The following is an 8,650-nucleotide window of genomic DNA, read 5'->3' as shown; positions in this document are numbered from 1 at the left end:
TGAAGCCGCTGGATGGAGCCTAAAGACTACCTGGCAAAAAATCTGAAAGGATGTAAAGGTGTGCTTAGAGGATCACAAGCATAGCTGGAGCCACTGGACAAATAGGTAATGAGGAATATAGTGGAGTTTTTGTCAAGTTATGTAACAAGTAACAGTGCATGCTCAAGGAAAAAAGGTTCAAGGAAAGGTCACCTGTAATATGGAAACATTCTGGGAATATGACCACCAGAGACCTGTTCAAGGTCCCTCCAGGACTATACCCTGTGGTAAAGTTTCACTGCATGCATCAGATTAAAGGAGAAATCCTTCAGCGTGTCCTGGGCAGATAAAGAACACCTGCTTTCTAACGCTTGACACTGTGTTAGAACGTGTACGTGCCATCCAATTTTGGTATCATACCCTTGGACAGGCTTATGGATCTAAGGGGAGCTGAGAGTCCTGTTGGGATTTGGGGGTCCCTGGGAGGGTTTGGAGTTTCTAGGGGAGATTGGGGGGGGGGGTCTCTGTCAGTGGGATCCCAGCTCTCTGCCACTTTAACCATCCCGAGGGCTTCCCAAACCACATGGGGACCCACCCGACCTCCTGGACGCCCAGAACCATACCAACCTCTCTCCACCCCAAACCTCTCTGGGACCCTCAAAATCACCTCAGTGACCCGCAGAACCCCCCGGCATCTCTCAGCCGCCCCAGACCCGCAAACCCCTTCAGCGATCTCCACTGATAGCCCAGGGCCTCCCCCAGTGCCTCCAGAGTCCCCAAACCGCTCCGGGAACCCCCAGAGCCCTCCCACGGAACCCCTCCCTCCCGCGCCGCGCTCGGCGCCGCCGCTTCCCGCCTTCCCCTGCTCCTGCCTCCCATTGGCCACAGCGCCCGCCCGTCCCCGCCCTTGACCAATCAGCGCCCGAGCTCGGAGCGCTGCGGCGAAACCAAATGAGAGCGCGGGCGATGGAGCAGGTGAGGCCTGAGGGGTCCAGAGGGGACCGAGGGGGGAATTCGGAGGATCCCGGAGGGGAATTTGGAGGGCCCCGCGTCACTTCCCTCATACCTCCCGCAGAGGCTCAGCCTGGAGCAGCGAACGGAGCGTCTGGTGCAAAGGAGGTGGGAGAGCAGCCCGGCCTCAAGTGCCCTTCGGGATCCCCAAGTGCCCCCGGGAGGCCCCAATCTGCTCCCCCGTTCCCTCAGTGTTGTCCCAGACACCAAGTGCTCCCTAGGCCCCTAAGTGCCTGCCAATTCCCTCCCTTGCCCCAGTGTTCTCCAAGAGCGCCTCAGAGACCCCCAACTACCCCAGCCGATGCCAGGTGATGCCCCGGACCCCCCATTCTGCCCACAAGTGCGTCCCGCAGTCCCTCAAATTCCTCCTGAGACCATCATCGCTGCAGGGTCAGTGCCGGGTCAGCGTTCCGGGGGTCCTGGCCCCTCCCCAACGCTCTCCTCCCCCACAGCCAGGCCCAGCTCAGGCCCCGCCGCCCCGGCGCAGAGAGGACGAAGCCTCTGCTCGACTCCGCCCCCTGCAGCTCCACCCCCCATGACCCCCTCGTCCAATGGCGCTCGAGGCGGTGCCGGGGGGAGGAGCCCGCACTGGACACGCCCCTGGCGGGCGGGGCCCAGCTGGGCTCCCTGCAGGGAGTGGCGCGGTGCAGGTCACGTGACCCTCCCGGGGCCGTGCAGGGGGCTGCGCCCTGCCGGCCACGTGACCCACCTGAGGCCCCCTGGCCAATCAGGAGACACTTCTGCAAGCACCAGGGGCTGCCTTCTCCCCGGGCTGTCTCCCAGGCGCCCTTCTGGCAGGATCCCTCCTGGCGGCCAGGGGACTCCCACCAGGCCCTCGGGCCAACGAGGAGCAGCTCTCTGGATACCCTGCGGGTGGCACGATGCGCACAGCCACGTGACTCCCACCACGCCCCGGGGCAAATCAGCAGCAGCTGCTGCGCACCTCTGCACCAGGGGGCGCCACCCTGTGGGAAGCGAGAGTCCCATCAGCCTTTGCTGCAGGAGCCACTTTTGGGGTCACATGACTGCCTCGGGGCTCTGTGGTGTGTGCCACATTGGAAGTCACGTGACTCCCAGGATGCCCTGCAGCCTCCAAGGGAGGAGCCCCTGTGCCGGGGAGGGCGGGGCCTGAGGTCATGTGGTCCCCGTGAGGCCCCGCCCTCAGTCAGGAGCAGCGCACGTGGTGCCCCGCAGGGGGCGCCGTGGCAGCAGCCACGGGGTGAGGCGCCAGAGGAGCCCTGGAGAGTCATGGGGGTCGCTCGAGGGTCGTCAGGTCGCTTGTGGGTCATGGGGGGTCACTTGTAGGTCATGGGATCACTTCTGGGTCATGGGAGTAATTTCTGGGTCTTGGGGTTCACTTGTCAGTCATGGGGATCACTCCAAGGCTGGGGGATGATTGAGTGTCATGAGGCACCTTTGTGGGGCTGGGGGGCATTTGTGGGTCAGAGGGGTCACTGGTGGGCCTGGATGCACCCTTTTGGGTCAGGGGCTAGCGGTGCCCCTGTGGGCTAAGGTGGCCATTTGCGGGCCAGGGTTGATCTCTTGTGGGGCGAGGGGGGCAGCTGTGGGTCAGGGGTAACTTGAGGGGCTGAAGGGGCACTTTTGGGTTGGGGAGATACTTCTGGCAGTCCCTTGTGAGGCTGGGGGAACACTTGTGGGACTGCCACCCCCTGTGACATGCAGCTCCCCCAGGGCCTCTTGAGGACCCCATCCTCTGGATGCTGCAATGCCACCGCCGGACCATAAGGGGACGCCTTCGGTAGGATATCCCCACCCCCAAATTTCAGGGGTCTGCCCCTGCGCCTACCCTAGGTTCCCTTAACTCCCCATTTGCTCTCCCTTCCTCCCCCAGGGCCATTGAGACCCTCCTGGAATGCCCACCTGGGCACCCCCAACCCGTGGTGGGGCCACTAAAGCAATAACACCCCAAAATTGCACCGGGGAGGTGGGGAGACCCCCAAAACCCCCTCCCTTACCTCCCCCGCCTCTGAGATTGCCCACAGTTCCCTCTCCCCCTAATCGTCCCCAGGAGTATTTGGGAGGTTCTGGGGGCTCAAAATAGGTTGTTGGTGGGGTACTGGGTGTCTCTAGGGGGTCTGTGAGGGTTTGTGGGGTGTTTGGAGGGGCTCTGAAGCTGCAGAAGGGATTTGGGGGGGTGTTCGGGGAGCGCTGGACGTCGGGAGTGGTTGGGAGGGCACTGCCTGTCTATAGGGCGTCTAGAAGAGGTCTGTGGGATTTTTGGGGGAGCCTCTACGAGTGCTGGGGAAAATCTAAAAGATATTGGGGTCCAGGAAGGGGTTTGGCGGGACCCTTGGGCTTTGGGGGGTCTTTAACGGTCCGGGGTCCGTGGGATGTTTTGGGGGGCCCAGGACAGCGCTGGGGGGGTCTGTGGGGACCAGGAAGCGTATAGGGGCGCCTGGGGGTTTATTGGGCGTAACGGGGCGGGGACCCCCCAAGCCCGTGGGAACGGGGCTCCCCTGTCTTCGCCTTCCCGCGGCCGACGTGGCGCGTCAGCGGCTGCCCCTGAGCTCCCGCAAGGCCTCGTGCGGCCCCGCCTCCCGTTGGCCGCTGGGCCCGCGCCGCTTTGCTCGCCTCCTGGACTACAACTCCCGAAAGGCCGGGAGGCCCCGTAGGGCGCTGTTGAGCCGGGACTGCGGTTCCCGTCGTGCCCCGCGGCCCCTGAGAGTCCCGTCAGAGCCGGGCCTGGCCCCGCAGCGCCGACCCGGCTGCTCCCCAAGTGCTTCCCTCGGCCGTAAGTCCGTAAGTGCTCCTCCGGGGCCCCCTAAGTACCCCCGGTTTCCCTCTTCTGACCCTCAAGTTCCCCTCAGGGTCCCTAAGTCCGCTCGACCCCCGTCCCCTGCTTGCCCCCAAAATGCCCCCTTCGTGTACCCTCGGACCCCCAAGTGCTTTCCAACTGCCTCCCCGACCCCTAAGTGCCCCTCCAGACCCTCTAATGATCCCGCAAGCACTCCCAACTGGATTCCAAGCGCCCTTCGAGTGTCTCCCAGGAACTGGCGTGATGACGACGATGTAGAGAAAGACCCTGCCCCTATCGCAGTATCAGCAATAGTTCAGCCTTTAATTAAATTCGAATCAAAACTGCAATTGCCGATGCGGAGGATGGACAAGCCCCCCCACCTTTTCGTGCCACTCCCGTGGTCCCTCTTGGAGCCAGGGAAATTGCAGGAAAAGCATTCCTGCATGTTGTGCACAACAAAACTTTCTTGGGAATTGGGAACAGAATCTGGGTGGTGAGCTTCCCTGACAGGTGGACATAAATCCTGTCAGATGAAGAAGAGGTTGAGAAGACTTTGGGGACCTGGAGTATACTGTTCTGTAGCCCCCCGCACCCTCCCCAAAACCCCAGAGACCTCCTTCATCCCCTACAGACTCCCCAGTAGATCCCAAATTCCCTTAGAATGCCCTCAAAATGCTCCACAGCTTCCCCCCGCCAGACACCCTATAAACCCTCAGGGACCCTCCCAAACCTCCCTCTAAAACCTCCTGAGGCTCTCTAAAACAACCCATAGATCTGCCCAAACCCCTGGCACTCCCCTGCACCCCCCAAAAGGGGCTACCCCAGGTGGCCACAATTAGTCATGGACTGCCTGAGCCACTTTTTCGGCTGATATGGATGTAGGTACAAATCTAATAGAAATATAAAATACAATATAGAAAGGGGCCTCCAGGAGAGCTGGGGAGGGTCTTTGTCTGGGGAATGGGATGGAGGCTGAGGGTTTTCACCTGCCAGAGGGCAGGGTTAGATGGGATACTGGGAAGAAATTCCTCCCTGTGAGGGTGGTGAGACCCTGGCACAGGCTGTCCAGAGAAGCTGCAGCTGCTCCATCTCTGGAAGTGTCCAAGGCCAGGTTGGACAGGGCTTGGAGCAACCTGCGATAGTGGAATATGCCCCTGCCCATGGCAGGGGGTGGATCGAGACGACCTTTGAAGTCCCTTCCAACCCAAGCCAACCTGGGATTCTAAAAGTGGGGGAGGTTTGGGGTGGGTGACCTTGGCTGACCCCAGGTGCTCCATCACTCCAGCTTCAGGAAAAGACAGCAAGAGAAAACCTGATGAAAAAGCTCCTGGAGGAGATGGGGTTGGGGGGATGTGAGTCCCTCAGGAACTGCTCCAGGTCCCTTTCCATGGGCTGAGTCCCTCAGGCTGAGGCATTTCGGACACAGAGGCAACACCTACCTCACTGTATTCTTCTCCAGCGCTGCAGGGGAGCCTCTGCTCCGCAGCACCTCCTCACCTGGTGTGCTGCTCAAGGAGGAAGGACAACAACAGCAAAAGGGACTTTTTTGCACCAAAATAAAATTAAACTGTGAATGTTACTTTTCTCAAGGATTTTAAGATTTGTAAATCCCATGTTCTGAAATGATATGAGGTGTAGCAGGCAAGACCTAGAGAGTTTAGAGATAAAAGCAGCATTTTTTCATATGTTTTTTATGAAAAATAAAGTATTTTCACTCAGACATGGCAGGTTCTACCTGCTGCTGCAGGGTTTGGGTAGGGAATTTGGAGACATCCAGCAGATCCCAACACCTCATTTTTCCTGAAGTGAGGATTCTGAAATGGCAAAGGAAAAGGGTCAGGAAAGTTTAGAAGCTGAGGAAAACTACCCAAAATGTGGTTGCTGAGGCTCTTGCCTGTGTTTTGGGCAGTGAAAGGATAGTTGGGGTTGGAAGGGCCTCTGGACATCAACCAAGAAAATGTCCTGGTCTGGTGCAATCTCCTCACCTCAGAATGTTTGGGGTTTGGGAGGTTGTTGTAAGTTGACTGAATAGTAACACTTAGTGTAACCACTGAAGATAGAGACAAGACTCCGAGAACACAGGGCATTAAAAGCAGGGAACTCCCAGGGGAATGCTCTCTCCCCACAGGCTGGGTAGGGGAGGGGAAGTCATTCAGCCTAGGCTGAGGTAGGCCAGGAGCCCCAGACAGAGAAAGCAGGTGAAAAGAATAAAACCGGGCCAGCCCCTGCAAAACAGATGGGTGGAGAAACACTGAGATATCCCGGGCAGCCCCCGCAGAGAGAGAGAAAAAAAAAGAGAGAAAGCCTCTATCACCTTAAAATTTAGTATCATGTGCCAGCAGTACAATGGCAGAGGAAAAAGAGAAGGTGGAAGGCGGGGGCAAGGTGCCCAGCGGTGGGAGTCCTGGGCAGCCTACTGCAAGATTTCAGCCAGCCTGGGGGGCAGCAGAGCCCGAGACTTTAACCCTTTCTTAGACAAAGGAAACTTTATGAAACATTAATCCTCCTTAATCTGAAGGAGAAGAGAGACAACCTAAAGTGTAAGATGCCAGAAAAAGATGAGAAAGAAATCCTAAGTGAAAAGAGATGATAAAGTAGCCTTTAGCTGAACTCTTTCTTGTACAGCCATAGACTAAACCAATTTTCCTGTAACACAAAGATTACATTTAGACAGATGCAATAGTTTAAGCCAAGAGAGTGACCTGCTGAAGTAACACCGTATGCAAGACTGAAGCAAACAGAGAAAGATGAAGAAAATATAGTAGTGCCCCCGGTCTTCAGGGAAGAAGATCGCTGTTCTCAAAACCCTTGGCTCCAGGGGAGCAGAAAATAGGGAGGACTGTTGTCCTAAATTAAGAAAATGTTGGTTTTTAGGACTTAGCAAAGCATCCTTTAAAAGGATCCTATAAACAGTGTTATTCCATAAACAGTAGTGAGAGCACTGTACATAGAAAGAAGATGTCACAACAGCAATCTTCTTTGGGCGGTGCCATGTGTGACATAGAAACATAAAAGGTTTCAATCGTATTTCCTGTAGAAAACTATAGTACAAGAGAGACTCCTCTCGCCCTTAATGAACTGAGAATTAATTATCTGAAGTAGTAGTAAATTAATTGAGAATCCAAAGTTTTGTCTCACTGTACTTTAGTAGAAATTAGGTGGGAGGAGGAGGAATGTTTTAGAAAGTTTTCATTCTGAATTTTGTGTGTTCCCTTTTGTTACAGTATAAGTTAATAAAGGTTTTTTCTTTATTTCTAAACTTAAACCAGCTCTACTCTATTTCTAATTGCATCTCACAACAGCCATTTAAGAAAAATGTATTTCCATAGGTGCACTAACACTACGCCAGCATCAACCCATGACAGAGGTGAAACCCAATTTGTGTCCCTGATGGAGTTTTCTCCAGGTTTGAGTTTGAAGGAAACAGAACTGGGAGTGTTGCATTGCTCTCAGCTGGTTTTTGTGTCTCTCAGCCCTGCGGGATGTGGCAGGACAGGTGAAGTTCCTCCCTGCCCATCTCTCCCACCTTCTGAGTCCTTCTGAAGGGCTATCAAGGGAGCCCAGACCCACTTCACTCCCCTTATCCATCCAAGAACTGTGCTGTCATGGAAGGCAATTAGATCCGTTCTGTGGTGTAATTTTATGGAGTCCAGTGGGGAACCTTCTTCCTGCCTTCCTCCTGGTCTATCTCATGCGCCTCTTCCTGCTTTATTCTCTGTTGCTCTGTCCTACTCCCTGTGCTGTGAGTGTCAGGAGGGGGCGGGGAGGAAGATGGCAGGAGACAAAGTCCACTCATCCCAATGATCATGTGGCAACAGAGAGCTTTTATTTCCCATGCCCTTGCTTAAAACCAGGGACCTCAGATAACGGGAAAGCTGGACAGGACAGAACGCACATCCAACCAATATGATTAATGCAACGTTCTCCGTCTCGTAGAGAGAAGATGGCAGTTTATATACACTTCTATATAGTTTACAGTTTACAAAGGCACTCTGATTGGCAAGCTAACATGGTTTACCTTTGCCTTAAGGTGGTCAGGCTTTTCACACTGCAGCTCTACTCTGATTCATACTCAGATAGCTCATTACTTTGTAGTTACCTGAACATAATTTCTAACGGCGCCACAGCTAATTTCTTACTGCGTCAAAGGCTTCTAGGCCCCATCAAGGCCGCTTATCAGGGACCTAGTCTGAAGGGGTAGCTCAATTCTCACTCCAGACATAAATCATGCCCTATCTCTCTCAGAAATTCTGTAACACTTGCTTATATAGGGCATTTGAGAATCCCGGTCTGGATACTTCCATATGTCGGAACTCTACACCCCTTCAGGTCCTGGCCAGGGAAATGCCTGTAGCCCTGGGAGAGATGTGACTGGGTGAGGCCCCTGCCAGTCAAACCAGGGGCTGGCTGGTTTGCCTATCACAAACCCGCTAATATACGGTAACACTGTGCCGTCATTCATCCCTGTGCCATCCCTGCTCTCTGTATCCCTCTGTCCTGCCCCCTGTGCTATCATTCCTCCCTGTAACTGGCAGGACTTTTTTTGCCCCAGTTGTCTGTATGCCATCATCACTTGTGAGTTGCTCCTGCTTTCATCGAATCACAAAATCAGCTTGGTTGGAAGGGACCAGTGGGTCATCTGGTCCAGCCTTCCTGCTCAGGCAGGCTCATCCTGGGGTACATAGCACAGGATTGTGTCCAGACCTACAGTCCCCTGTAGATCCAGATGAGGTTCAGTGTACAAAAACCATGTTGTGGAAGTTCCTACTGAGGAGCCATCACCATATACAAACTAACTGGCAGTGATGTCATGGGAAGGAGAACAAAGACTGGATAATATGGTTACCAGACTCTGGCAATGTGAAGAAAGTGTCTTTTTCACCCTATGGGGCTGCATCTTAT

General features: G+C 55.0%; 2 long non-coding RNA genes across 2 annotated transcripts; both read left to right on the top strand.

Annotated features, from left to right (window-relative positions):
* Positions 1 to 895: 895 nt before the first annotated feature.
* On the top strand, positions 896 to 3,289 carry LOC144247299 (uncharacterized). Its single transcript, XR_013341015.1, has 3 exons — positions 896 to 954; positions 1,055 to 1,098; positions 2,683 to 3,289. It is a non-coding gene; the product is annotated as an uncharacterized LOC144247299 (long non-coding RNA).
* A 55-nt stretch (positions 3,290 to 3,344) lies between these two features.
* Positions 3,345 to 5,468, top strand: LOC144247298 (uncharacterized). Its single transcript, XR_013341013.1, has 2 exons — positions 3,345 to 3,750; positions 5,034 to 5,468. It is a non-coding gene; the product is annotated as an uncharacterized LOC144247298 (long non-coding RNA).
* Positions 5,469 to 8,650: the final 3,182 nt, after the last annotated feature.

This window comes from Lonchura striata, chromosome 21, assembly GCF_046129695.1.
Source record: "Lonchura striata isolate bLonStr1 chromosome 21, bLonStr1.mat, whole genome shotgun sequence".
In the NCBI taxonomy this organism is placed as follows: domain Eukaryota; kingdom Metazoa; phylum Chordata; class Aves; order Passeriformes; family Estrildidae; genus Lonchura; species Lonchura striata.
This window is presented reverse-complemented; position numbering and strand designations above follow the sequence as displayed.